This window comes from Prionailurus viverrinus, chromosome B2 (genome assembly GCF_022837055.1).
Source record: "Prionailurus viverrinus isolate Anna chromosome B2, UM_Priviv_1.0, whole genome shotgun sequence".
Lineage (NCBI taxonomy): Eukaryota > Metazoa > Chordata > Mammalia > Carnivora > Felidae > Prionailurus > Prionailurus viverrinus.
The window spans coordinates 40679063-40693083 of record NC_062565.1 but is presented as its reverse complement, the minus strand read 5'-3'; the positions used below and the strand labels follow the sequence as shown (position 1 = coordinate 40693083).

General features: G+C 40.6%; 1 long non-coding RNA gene across 1 annotated transcript; it reads right to left on the bottom strand.

Moving 5' to 3' along the window:
* Positions 1–418: 418 nt before the first annotated feature.
* LOC125166331 (uncharacterized) lies at positions 419–10450 on the bottom strand. Its single transcript, XR_007152432.1, has 3 exons — positions 10330–10450; positions 1779–1923; positions 419–1400 (listed from the first exon to the last, which is right to left on the bottom strand). It is a non-coding gene; the product is annotated as an uncharacterized LOC125166331 (long non-coding RNA).
* Positions 10451–14021: the final 3571 nt, after the last annotated feature.

Genomic DNA, 14021 nt, shown 5'->3' with positions numbered 1-14021 from the left:
TAATGTCAGCTTCATCAAGATTATTCTGTGGAAGGTGCAGTGGTGAATAGCAGTTGCAAACCTTTTAAGACTAATTTTTGTGCCATGAAAGAAAGGGGAAGTTAGAATAAATAGACTGAGACTCAGATGATTTACTTTTCAGTTTAGACTTGCGTGTTTCATTCATTCCTGGGATAGTCTCATCTATCTGCCTTTGGGGATCAGCATAGAAAGAGGAGTGAGTCATCACTTGGCTATGTCTTTTTTGTCTTTAATCCCTTAATGTAAAGGAGAATTAGGCAAGAAGTTTAAGCAAGGTTAAACAAGATTGATTAATGAATTTTTAAAAATTAAACTCGAGCTTAAAACAACATGAGAGATGTGTACAATAAGGTAAGGGACATAAAAACTCTTTATTCAAATATAAGATATGTCATCCATTTACTTCCTGAGAAAAATCAATCGTTAATAATAATAATAAGAATATACTCAGAAGATATTATGTTTCTTCATCCACGCAGAGACCCTATTGACCCCCTCCTGGGAGAGTATAGACTTAGAAGAGTAGCTCTCTCTAGTCCTGAGATGGGTTATCTGGTATTTCTCCTCATCTGCCATAGGACTGGGTCCCCTTATGCAGTGGACACTCAGAGTTTCCAACTGCTACACCATCCAATAAATGCTTATAGGTTGGAAAGCCTCTAGATGATGCTCAGTTCAGGGCTTGAGCGAGATACCAAAAATTTGCAAAGTTCCCTTCCTCCTCTTAAATGATAGACTTGGCCTTCAAGTTCAGCTTCTCCATCTATTCCTGCCTTCTAGTCTGTATGTGGAAGAACAGAGAGTGAAGATCCAGGAAAGATTCTGGAAAAAATAAAATTGGGTTTTCCTCCAAGAACTTCTCAAAAAATTATTTAGATTGTCGAAAGATGAATACAGTATTGAAGGTAACGTGGTCATGTGTTGCCTATTAGATTTTATTTCTCCCAAGATGTTTCTTAAAACCACAAAAGAGAGGGAAATTTCTGTAGAGCAACTCAGTCTCAGAAGATTACACTTGCAGACGTCAGAGCTAGAGCGAGGTTCTCGAAGGCACAGTGCGTGTTCGCCTTCAGAGTTGCTATGGTTTTCACAAGAAGGAGTCACTTCCTTTTCTTTGTGGGCTTCTTGCTGTTGGGTTTAGTCTACAGCCAGACTTGAAACTCCTTAGTAGAACCACGGATGAGCAACTTGGGAGGGGGGTGTCTGTGAATCCTGTGAACTTACAGCAATATTTTCATTATATGAACACTGTTTGGGGGAATATGGAGGATCCAAAGCTCTCATTAGATTCTCAGAGGAGTCTGTGACTTTGTAAGTGAAGGTCCTGGTCCAAGCCTGGAGCACCTGCATGCCTTCTGAATCAGCTGCAGAACCCATACCTTAAACGTAGGTAATATTATTATCCCTATTATACAGATGAGAAAACAGGCTGACAGTTTAAATAACCCACCCAGTAGTCATACAGCTGGTAAATGGTGAATTCAGGTGATAAACCCAGATCTGACTTCAGAAATGGAGCGTTTCATTAGTGGGCAGTGCTTTGCCCACACTTAACAGGTTTAAAATAATAAGACCTGGAATTTGTTAGGGTTTTTCCAACTTCCCCAAATCCTTGCAACAGCCTTCCTGACAGGTGACCCAGCTCTTTATGAACGCTCCTGGGGATGAGTGCTTCCTACTTCTCCAGGAGTCAGCAGCACTGTTGAACAGCACTCAGTGTTGAATGAGTGCCTCTAAAATATTAAACCCCAACTTACCTTAGGATTGGGTGCTGGCAAGGTTCTTTCAAATGTAAAATGCGAAACATCTTCAGGTGTGTTTTCTAGGACTGGGGTCCAAAATTCTGCCGCATGGAGCCTCTACTTCTCTCTCTTCAAAGTGGGGCACATGGGAGAAGATGAACTGTGTTGGGAAATACAAACATACACATCCAGAAATAATACAACATGTGGAATGGTGGGTAGACTCTTTCTATCTTTCAAAAGCATTAGAAGAAGGTGTGCTTTGAAAATGGGAATGACCCCAAAATTTCCATATATGGAAAAACTTTTCTTAGCTGCCTTTGAGGTCTTTTTTTCTTTAGTTTCTCTTGCTTATTTATTTTGAGAGTGACAGAAAGAGAGTGAGAGTGCATGCATGTCGGGGAGGAGCAGAGAGAGAGAGGGAGAGAGAGAATCCTAAGTAGACTCTGCACTGTCAGTGCAGAGCCCAAGGTTGGGCTCGATCTTGCAAACTGTGAGATCATGACCTGAGCTGAAATCAAGGGTTGGATGTGCAACTGACTGAGCCACCCAGGTGCCTCTAGCTTCTAAGAATGATCCTTTTTAAAAAAATGTTTATTTATTTATTTTTGAAGGGGGGGGTGGCTCATGCATGTGCATGAGTTGGGGAGGAGAAAGAGAGAGAGAGAGAATCCCAAGCAGGCTCCCTGCTGTCAGCATGGAGCCTGACTTGGGGCTTGATCTCACAAAACGTGAGATTGTGACCTGAGCTGAAATCAAGAGTCAGATGCTTAACTGACTGAGCCACCTAGGAGCCCCAAGAATGATCCTTTTTATATCTTCTTTACACTTGAGAAAACAAGAAATCTGGAGGGTGGGGTGGGGAGGATGTTTTCTTAGAGTATTGATGGTTTCTTGTGAAACCAAGTTCTTTCCTGCTTCCCAAAAGGTCCTCAATGATAGATGCCTGCAATGTCTTAAAAATTGAAAGCATTTAACAGTAATATTAGTAAATTAGAAAATTTGTTGTTGTTATTTCCTGAGGAAACAATTATTTTTGCAGTAGTTAGACTCCAGAGATGGCCCCCAAGGGTCTCTCCTCTCAGGACCCATGCCTGGGAATCTAGTCTGCCCCAGATTGCCTTCAATCAGTATAGTATGGTGGAGGTGATGCTGTGCCAATTCTAGGCCCAAACTTTAGAAAAGTCTAAAAATTTCCACTTTGGACGTTTGGGAGCTCTGTGCTAACATGTATGAAGGCCAACTATTCTGCTAGAAATGGAATGTTCAGAGAGAAAGACTATGAGACAATGTGGAGAGAGAAAGAATCCCAGCTGCCCAAGTATCCCATCTGAGTCCATTCAGCCTGCCAACCATCTCTGAGAAGGTGCCAGACATGTAGATGAGCTTATCTTGGATGTTCCTGTGCATTGGAGCCCCCAGGTGACTGTAGCACCAGCCGATATCACCAAGAGCAGAAGAATCACCCACCTGAGCCTAGTCAACCTACAGAATCATTAGAGATAATAAAATAATTGTTATTTATTTTTTTTTAAGAGAGAGAGAGCACGAGCAGGGGAGAGGGGCAGAGAAAGAGAGAGAGAGAGAGACAGAGAGAGAGAGACAGAGTGAGAGAATCTCAAGCAGGCTCCACGCTCAGCATGGAGCCCAATGCAGGGCTCAATCCCATGACTCTGGGATCATGACCTGGGCTGAAATCAAGAGTCAGACTCTCTACCAACTGAGCCACCCAGGTGCCCCAAAATGGTTGTTATTTTAAGCCCCTAAGTTGTGGGGTGGTTTGTCACATAATAATAGATAACCAAACACTTTCCATTTTCATATGTCAAACCTATTTTTTGTGGGTAAACAAGGTTACCAACAATGCATATTATAGCAAAATAATTAACAACATTTATTTGTCTTGCAGAATACCCAATCATAAATAAGTTTCAGACCACAGTGAAATAGCACTTTACACCCATTATGATGGCTAGAATCACAAAGACAGATAATAGCAGGTGTTGACAGGTATGTGGAGAAATCGAAACCCTTCTGCACTCCTGGTGGAATGCAAAATGGTGCAGCTGCTTCGGAACATAGTCTGGCAGTCCCTCACAGAGTTAGCATATGATCCAGCCATTCCATTACCATATACTCAGGAGCAGTGAAAACATATGTCCCCACAAAAACTTGTACAGGATTGCTCATAGCAACATTAATCATAATAGCTGAAAAGCAGAATCAACCCAACTGTCCATCAAGTGATGAATGGATAAATAACATGTGGTATTATCTATACAGTGGAGTGTTATTTGGCAATAAAAAGGAATGAAGTACTGATACGTGCTACAACATGAATGAACCTTGAAAATGTTATGGTAAATGAAAGAAGGCAGTCACAAAGACCACAAATTGTAGGATTCTATTTATATGAAATGTCCAGAAGAGGCAAATCTATAGAGGCAGGGAGTAGATTAGCGGTAGCTTAGGGCTGGAGAACAATGAAAAATGACTGCTAGTGGGTACAGAATTTGTTTCTGTGGTAATGAAAATATTCCAAAATCACTCAGATGATTTCAAACTGTGAATAGACTAAAAACATTGAATTATACACTTTTTTTTTCAATATATGAAATTTATTGTCAAATTGGTTTCCATACAACACCCAGTGCTCATCCCAAAAGGTGCCCTCCTCAATACCCATCATGAATTATACACTTTAAATGGGTGAAATGTATGGTATGAATTATATCTCAATAAAGGGGGAGTTTTAAAATTTTATTTTTTAAGATTTTATTTCTAAGTAATCTCTACACCCAATGTGGGGTTCAAACTCACTACACTGACATCAAGAGTCACAAACTCTACCAACTGAGCCAACCAGGCACCCCAAAGGTGCTTTTTTTAAAAGACAATTTTCTATAAGACTGATGTCTATTCTGTTTTGACCACTTTGGGCACCAGACTCCTGACTATCATAAGATAAGGCTAAATCAACGCAGATAGCTAACTATGATGACACTTTAATGGGCTTCTGGTTGGGGGAGTTTATAGGACCAATGTACAAAATGCAAACGGAATGTCAGTTTATTATACAATTAATATAGACTAATATTATGGTTACTATTATTTTTAATAATATTTTATTTTATTTTATTTTATTTATTATTTATTATTTTTTACTTTAAAGAGAACAAGTGGGGTAGAGGGACTGATGGGGAAAGAGAGAGAATCTTAAGCAGGCTCCACACTCAGAACAGAGCCCAATGCAGGGCTTGATCCCAAGATCTTGGGATCATCAGCTGAGCTGAACTCAAGAATCAGACGCTCAACTGACTGAGCCACCCAGATGCCCCTAGAGTTAATATTCTTATATTCCTCTTATCAATAAGGTGAAGATCAGCACAGACACTTGATCTGAATTCTTATTTTCTCTCATGAGGTTTAACCCACTTCTTAGGATCTGTGTTCTGATTAAAAAGTGATAGTAGCTTGTCAGCATGAAGAAAGGGGAGAGGGAAATATAGCCCCCTCCTCAACTTCCCAGAAAACAAAACAGCGTTCATAACTATATTTCCAAGAACCATCAAAAGTATCTGAATTCATTATTTACATGGCCGGAAAACAGTTTGACTCTCCTGCAATAGCATGATAGCACAGTGTTCATTGTCTAATGGTTACTCTGTGGTTGACTTTCACACAGTGAAATGCTTCATATGGTTTTGAAAAAAGCATGCATGTTCTATCTGCTGTTACGTGCAGTTTTGTATATATCCATTAATTCAAGGTAATTTGTTTTAGCTCCTTTATTCATTTATTTATTAAAAAAATTTTTTTTTCAACGTTTTTTTATTTATTTTTGGGACAGAGAGAGACAGAGCATGAACGGGGGAGGGGCAGAGAGAGAGGGAGACACAGAACCGGAAACAGGCTCCAGGCTCCGAGCCATCAGCCCAGAGCCTGACGCGGGGCTCGAACTCACGGACCGCGAGATCATGACCTGGCTGAAGTCGGATGCTTAACCGACTGCGCCACCCAGGCGCCCCATCATTTATTTATTTTTTAAAGTGTTGTTTATTTACTTTGAGAGAGAGAGAGGGAGGAGAGAGAGAGAAAGCATGAGCAGGAGAGGGGCAGAGAGAGGAAAAGAGAGAGAGGGAGAATCCAAGCAGGCTCTGCACTGTTAGCATAGAGTCCAATATGGGGCTCCAACTCATGAACCATGAAATCATTGCCTGAGCCAAAACCAGGAATCAGAGGCTTAACTGACTGAGCCACCCAGGTACCCCTTAGCTACGTTATTTAGAATTAAAATGATAGAATAATAAATATTTATGTATTGATAAACTGAAATCTATCAGGCCCCATGCTAGGCCCTGAGAAGCCAATCCTGAATCCTACCCCTCAGGGAACTTACAGATGACAGGTGTCTCAATACATGAGAATATATGACCTGCAATGCCAATTTGTTTTTACTTTGAATATATATTTTTAATTTGTACTTTGCTATTGTTTTAATTTAAAGCTTTGCCTATCAGGTTTTGATAAAGCAATGCTAAACTCTCTCACCATGGTCATGAAGTCATCAAATCCTCCTTTAGATCTGTCAATTTTTGTTTAATATGCTTTGAGTTTCCATTGTTAGGTGCATAGTTGTTCAGGATTTTTATAACCTCCTAATGAACTCTCCTCTATCTCCTGCAGGGGCCAATCTGCTGTTCACACCATGTAGTGAAATTTATCCCAGATATTGTAGATTTCATCTCTAGAGGTTCAATTTGGGTCTTTTTTTTTCTTTCTTTTTTTTTTTTATTATTTTTTTTAACGTTTATTTATTTTTGAGACAGAGAGAGACAGAGCATGAACGGGGGAGGGTCAGAGAGAGGGAGACACAGAATCTGAAACAGGCTCCAGGCTCTGAGCTGTCAGCACAGAGCCTGACACGGGGCTCGAACTCACGGATCGTGAGATCATGACCTGAGCTGAAGTCGGCCGCTTAACCGACTGAGCCACCCAGGCACCCCAATTTGGGTCTTTTTTTTTTTTTTAATTTTTTTTTTTAACGTTTTTATTTATTTTTGGGACAGAGAGAGACAGAGCATGAACGGGGGAGGGTCAGAGAGAGGGAGACACAGAATCGGAAACAGGCTCCAGGCTCTGAGCCATCAGCCCAGAGCCTGACGCGGGGCTCGAACTCACGGACCGCGAGATCGTGACCTGGCTGAAGTCGGAAGCTTAACCGACTGCGCCACCCAGGCGCCCCAATTTGGGTCTTTTTAATAACACTCATGTCTCTACTTAACATGCTCAATCTTTCCTTCACCTTCTGGAACTTAACGGGATATAGTTACAGTAGCTTAGTGTCCTTATCTGCTAATTCTGTCATCTGTGCTGTTTCTGGATGGTGTGTTTCTATTAATTGACTTTTCTCCTCATTATGGATCGTTGTTTCCTGCTTCTCTGCGAGTCAAGTAAGTTTTGATTAGTTTCCAGACATTGTGTAGTTTACTTTGTTAGATGCTGGATGTTTTGTGTTTCTGTAAATGTTCTCGAGCTTTGTTCTGGGACACAGTTAAATTACTAGGAAACAGTTGATCCTTTTAAGTATTTTTTATTTTTAAGCTTTGCTTTGTGGGACTCCAGTAGTCTTCAGTCTAGGGCTGGTTTTTCTCCACTGAGAAAAGTGCAGTATCCTGATTACTCAATGTCCCGTGAATTACAAGGTTTTCCACTTTGTCCATGGGAACCCAACTATTCCTACCCCTGTGTCATCTCCCTGCATTGCTCTCTCTGCTCCTTTTGGGTCATTTCTTCTCTGGCTTCAGGTAGCTTCCCCACACTCCTGTGCTGATGAGCACTCAGCTGAAGACCTGAGGGGGATTCTGTGCAGATCTCTGAAACTGTCTTTCTGTGTGCAATTCTCTCCTGTCCAGTACTGTGCCTGCAAATTGCAGCAGCTTTGCCTCCCTCCTTCAGACTCCCAGACTTACCACTTCAACTCAGGGAGACCACAGGTCTTCCTGGTTTCCACCTGCCTGTGCTGTGTCCTGGGAACTCTCCAGGCTCTCGAGCGAAGCAACCGTACAGCTCACCAAATTTGTTTCTTCTTTCAGGGATCCCTATCTGTGCTGCTTGATGTCCAGAGTGTGAAAAAAATCACTGTTTCAAGTAGTTTTTTAGTTGTTTCAGGTGAGAGGGTCAATCTGGGTCTTGTTACTCCATCTTTGCTGGAAGCTGACGTCTAATTAATTTCTAGTAATGTTTTTTTGCCTGATATTGGTATTGCCACACCAGCCATCCTTCCTATAGTATTTGCCTCCCTTGTACACTGCCATCCATTTACTTTGAACATCTTATATCTTTATGTCCCATATTTGTCTCTTTAAAAAGAACATAGTGGTTGGATTTTATCTCCTTGTCTGAGAATGTTTGTCTTTTAACAGCTGGGTTTGTTTAAATTTATTGGGACTAGAGATCTATTTGGATTTATGTCTCTGTCCTCTTTTTGTGCTTTTCCTTTATTGAGTTTTTTCTTTCTCTACATTGTTTTTATTGTATTAATAAAGTGTTTCTTATGGTCCCCCTTTTTATTTCTACGAGTTTGGAAATTATGTATTCTATTTTTTATTCTTTTAAGAGTTACACTTAGCATTTTAATATGCATTTTTGACATAATAAATTACAAAATTAATTGGTATCACTATCTTCCAAAAAAATGCAAGGTCTTATAATGATTTAATTCCTTTCTCTCCTCCCCTGCATTCCATATTACTGCTGCCTAAAATGTATTTCCATCTTGTTTCTAAACCTCCCCACACAAATTAGTAATTTTTTTTAAAGTTTGTTTATTTTGAGAGAGAGAGAGAGAGAGAGAGAGAGAGAGAGAGAGAGAAGGACGGGCAGACAGACAGGGAAGAGAGAGAATCCCAAAGAGGTTCCACACTGTCAGCATAAAGCCTGACATAGGGCTTGATCACGGTTGAGCTGAAATCAAGAGGAGGACGCTTAACGGACTGAGCCACCCAGGCGCCCCCTCCAAATTAGTAACTTTTAATGGTCAATGTTTGTTACAGTTTAGATTACCAGTCTACCTGTTTGTTCACCACTGCTTCTCCTTCTTCTTTTTTTTTTTTTTTTAAGAAAATTAATTATTTTAATGTGATGCCCTTTTTGGTTTGTTTTGTTTCAGGAGAATTTAGTGATTCGTTACTTACATATAACACCCAATGCTCATCACAACAAGTGCCCTCTTCAATACCCATCACCCATCTAACCCATCCCCCGTGCACATCCCTCCATCAATCCTCAGTTTATTCTCTACGGTTAAGAATCTCTTATTCACCACTGCTTTTTGCATCCCATCCCTTCAACTACCATCTTACTGGAGAATGTTCTTTAGGAGTTCTTTCACTGAGGGGCCGTGAGACGTGAACTCTGTCAAGTGAAGTCCTTTTGCCTGTCTGAAAATGTCTTTATTTTATTTTGTACTCAGTCTAGAAACATGATTTAGCTAAATATAGAATTCTGGGTTGACAATTACTTTCCTTCTCTACACTGAAGATATTGTTTCGTTTTCTTTTGGCATTTGTCATTGCTGATGAGAAGTCTGCTCTCAGTAGTTATTGTTCTTTTGTAGACAATCTGTCTTTCCAATTTGGTTGGATTTATCTCTTCTTTGTCTATATTGTTCTGCAGGTGTGATGATGTGTCTAGGTATGGATTTGTATTTATTTATTCTGTTCAAGACCCAGTGTGCTACTCAGTTAGAAAGACTTACTGTGTTTGACACTGTCCTGTATCACCTGGATCCCTCTTCAGGACTGAAGGATCTAATCCTCCGGATACTAGAAGCTGGAGGTGCTTCTAACAGACAACATTCAGTGTCAGCCTCTCTCTGGGAATTGCCCTCAGCTGAATAGTGCTGCTTCACCCACAACTTCACACCCCTTCTTGAGTACAGCCTGCATCCAATGATTGGTTGATGCAGGGGTATAAAGAGGCAGCCCTCTTGTCTCAACATGGAACAATTCTAAAGGTCCATCTCAGTTTCCCTGTTCCCGTGGTAGAATGATCAACTCATCCAGGTTTGCCAGGGACTCGTGTATCTGAAACCCCTCAAGTTTACATCCTGGGAAATTCCTTGATCCCGGACAAACCAGGACCGTTGGTTATCCTTCCCATGAAGCTGAGTGAAGTCTTTGTTGAGACTCCATTGCAGCTTCTCTCTCTGCCTGGTCCTGTTTTCATGCCTTCCACTGGTATTGATCCCAAAAGTAGTCCATCATAAGCCTCCTGCCTCACCAATCTCTGTCCCAATCTTCCTCCCTGGGAACCTGATCTGCAACACCAATGTCTCTCTAAATTTAATTATAGAAAATTCTTAGATATTTTCTTTAAATATTGCCGTTTTGCATTCTCTATTCTTTCCTTCAGGTACATTCACTAAATACATGTTGAATGTCTTTACTCTATCCTCCATTTCTCGTACTCACCCTTTTTAATTTTCCATCTTTCTATCTCTCTGTTACTTTCATCTTCATGTGAATCTAAACTTCTGTTTAACCCATCTATGGACTTTTCATACCTTAATAACTTCCTTCAGTTGGCTTTGAAGACACAAACTCATCTGGTTTTCTTCCTGTATTTTGGGTTGCTCTGTTTCAGTCTTGTTTGCTGGTTCCTCTTCATCGTCCCTGCTTCTAAATGATGAAATCCCTGGGGCTCAGGGCTTAAACCTCTTCTCTTTTTTTACAATCTAAACCACTTTCCAGATGAAGTCATCAGCCTTGTGACTTTAAATACCATAGATAGGCTGATAACTTCCAAATTTATATCTCCAGCTCAGATGTCTCCCCTAAACTCCTGACCCATATATCCAGCTGCCTATGAGACATCTCCACTTGGAAGTTTGGAACTGGAGTGCCTGATCCTCATTCCCCAATCCTGCAGTTTTTTCTCAGTAATGGTAACTGTTATTATAGGTGTTCAGGCTAAAATCTTTGGATCATCTTTATCTCCTCTCTTTGTCTCACACTGTAAATACTACAAATCTTCAGGATTTTGTGTAAAATTAGATCCCGAATTTGATGACTTTTTACAATTCTCACTGTGGCCCCCGTTGGTCCAAGTCACTGTCATTTCTTGCCTGCATTATTACAATAGCCTCCTGATGGGTCTGCCTACACTCTCTTTTCAACATGGCAGCCTGAGTGATCCTGCCAAAATGTTAGCCCGATCCTTACCTCCCTTTGCTGACAACCCACCAATTGTCACTCAAAGTAAAACCAAAGTCCTTACTGTGATCTGCAAGTCCCTGCATGATCCAACCCCCTGTTACTTCCTGGGCTCACCTCCCACTGCGCTCTCACTCTCTCTCTCTCTCTGTCACTCTCTCTCTCTCTGTCTCTTTCTCCACTATCACCTACACTGGGCTCCTTGCTGTTGCTTAAAAACATCAGGTATATTCCCCCTTCTTGGGCTTTTGCTCTGGCTGTTTCTTCTGTCTGGAAATTTCTTCCCTACATATCTATATGATTTGCTCTCTCACTTCTTCAGATCTTGAATAAAACTCATTTATTTGCTCAGAGAGCCTTTCCCAGATACCTTATCTAAAATGTCACCCACTCTCCTTGATGTTTTATCCCCTTCTTCCCTACTTTATTTTTTCTCCTTAGCACCTATTATCCCTACTTCATATGCTATATTTATTATCTATCTTGACAATTAAGATGTAGGCTCTGTTAGGACTAAGCTTTTTGTCTATTTTTTCACTGCAATGTTCCCAGAGCCCATGTCTGCCGTATAATATGAGCTCAATAAATATCCGGTAAATGAATGAATGAGTGACTCTATTTCTCATTTCTAGAAAGTTTATTTAGTTCTTTCTTCAAATCTGCCTGTTCTTATTTAATAGTGTCCTGTTGCTTTCCATTTATAGTGACAAATAGCATGTGTTCTGGCACGAGACTGCTTGGATGCAGATCCCCACACATAGTTGTGTGAGCATTGGTAAATTCCCTAACGTCTCATCTGTAAAATGGAGAAAGTAATAGTATCTACTTCACAGGGATTTTGTGAAGATCGAATGAATTAACGTTCTGCAAACCCTCTGAACAGTGTTATGTAAGCGTCAGCTATCTTTACTTTCATCTTCATCATTTAAAATCGACTTATAATTTATGGTACCTTTCAGATTTTCTATTACTTTGACTTTTGAGGAGGGGCCAATTTTTCTGTTTCTTGCATATGCAAACTCTCTACTGATAAAGCCTAATCAGCTACTGATCACCAGGAGCAGGTCTGTAGTCTGACCACATAAGTTACCGATTCAGGTCTGCAAGGGAGGGCACTCTGGGGAAACTGGAATGTCACTCCATAAGAAGGAGGTGGGGGACATCTTTTGTAAGGTTCAGATCCCTCTAAAGGATCCTGAGGATGCTAAGGGAAGTGGGCATCATTTCTGGATTGGTTGCTGTTACTGACGGGGTATTAGGAGAAGTGCAGATTAAGGATTAGGTGCTCTCATGAGGAGGAGGTGGCTTAGCAATTGGGTGCCCCAGCAATAGAAGGCTATGGCACAGTGATCGGGGGGTTAGTAGGAAAGCAGTAGTCACTCAAAGAGTCATTATGGTATTTTATAGAGGCTGCCTGACCTTGGGAGTAACAATGTTTTCTGTTAATTGCATTTGGCTATATTAGTGCCTGTCCCCTTGCCCTTCCTTCCTAATTTGGCAGAGCTGCTGTTTTTGTTTTTTCCCCCGTTCAAGCCAATTTGCACTCTTTAAATCCCAGACAAGATTTTGATCTTTCACCAAAATGGCAGGGTGTTTGCAATTTCTCGTTGTGAACTTATCTTCAGCAGGGGGTGTTTCTTCCTATGGGAATCTCTGAAGCTCTGGATAGTGGCTTATCTCCATGGAGCAGATTCAGATTTGTGTTTACAAGAATGCAAAGCATCTCAATGGCCCTAAGCCAGTTTTTATGTCAAATTTTCATCTTGGAATTTGCACCATGCAGTTAGATCAATTTAGACCTCCAGTCCTGCACATGGCATAGGCCTAGGGTTTAGACATTTTTGCTCTGCATCTAAGAACTTTGACAAATGGTGAGCTTCTTGGCCAATTTCCAGGGACTGTGTGCAATTTTTCTATCTCCATTTCAGAGGTAAGAGTTCTTCAAGGTCTTAGATTTTATGCAGAGAGTGCAATCATGGCTTGCCACCTTCTTCTTGCCCTTTACAGGCATTAACCCCTGCCTAACTCCAGATCCAAATTCTTGTGGGCGGGCTGCTGTGACATTAGTTGACCTGATGGATGCTCTACCTTTGATGGCTTGCTTTATTCCTAGCATGTGGGCATTTCCCTTTACTTTTTTCAAGCCTTTTTACTTAAATATAAATTTCAATTGTATTTTATTCAGCATCTTTTATGTATTTGTAATAGAACTGAGCCCACCTCCATATTAGCTCAGCTCACTCTAATGATGCTAAGATGTCAGTGTTTGTCTGGAGTCACACTTGGCTCTAAATCCCAGAGTCTATGCTTATTTTTTGTATGACCGTGGTAAACTCTCTAAGCTTCCATATTTTATGTATAAAATGGGAATAATAATAAGACATGCCTATAAATGAGGTGATAGACACAAAATACATACATAAGTATTAACAGTATAACACTGTTAATACTATCAATATAGAAAATTTTAAAAATAGGCGCTCAGTTGGTTGTGTCCGACTCCTGATTTTGGCTCAGGTCATGATCTCATGGTCATGAGATTGAGCTCCACACTGGGCATGGAACCTGCTTAGGATTCTCTCTTCTCCCTCTGCCCCTCTTCCCCTGCTCACACACAGTCTCTCTCTCTCTCTCTCAAAAAAAAAAAAAAAAAAAAAAAAAGGAAAGGAAATAAAGAAAACTAAAAAAATAAAAGGACAAGAAAGAAAATGGTGTGTGCCTTTCCATGGCAAGGCCTACCTCTCATCAACTATATTTCAATAATAAAAAATTCTTTAAAAAGTTCTACCTCCTAAAACCAAAAAGTCTACCTCTGTCCATTTTTTGACATATTTACGTATTTTGAGCATAGAACATTTGCTTTTTTTTTCCTTTTTGACAAAAAGCTCTTGATTTCCTCGAGGGTTCTAGAAAATGCCTTCCTATAGTTATTCTGCCCAGGATATGGCTTACGTCTTTGGCTGCTGGTGTTGGTAGCAGACATCTTTTTTAATACGAGAGCTCTGACCAACTACCTCTGTGTTTTGTGTTTTATGACTTGTGC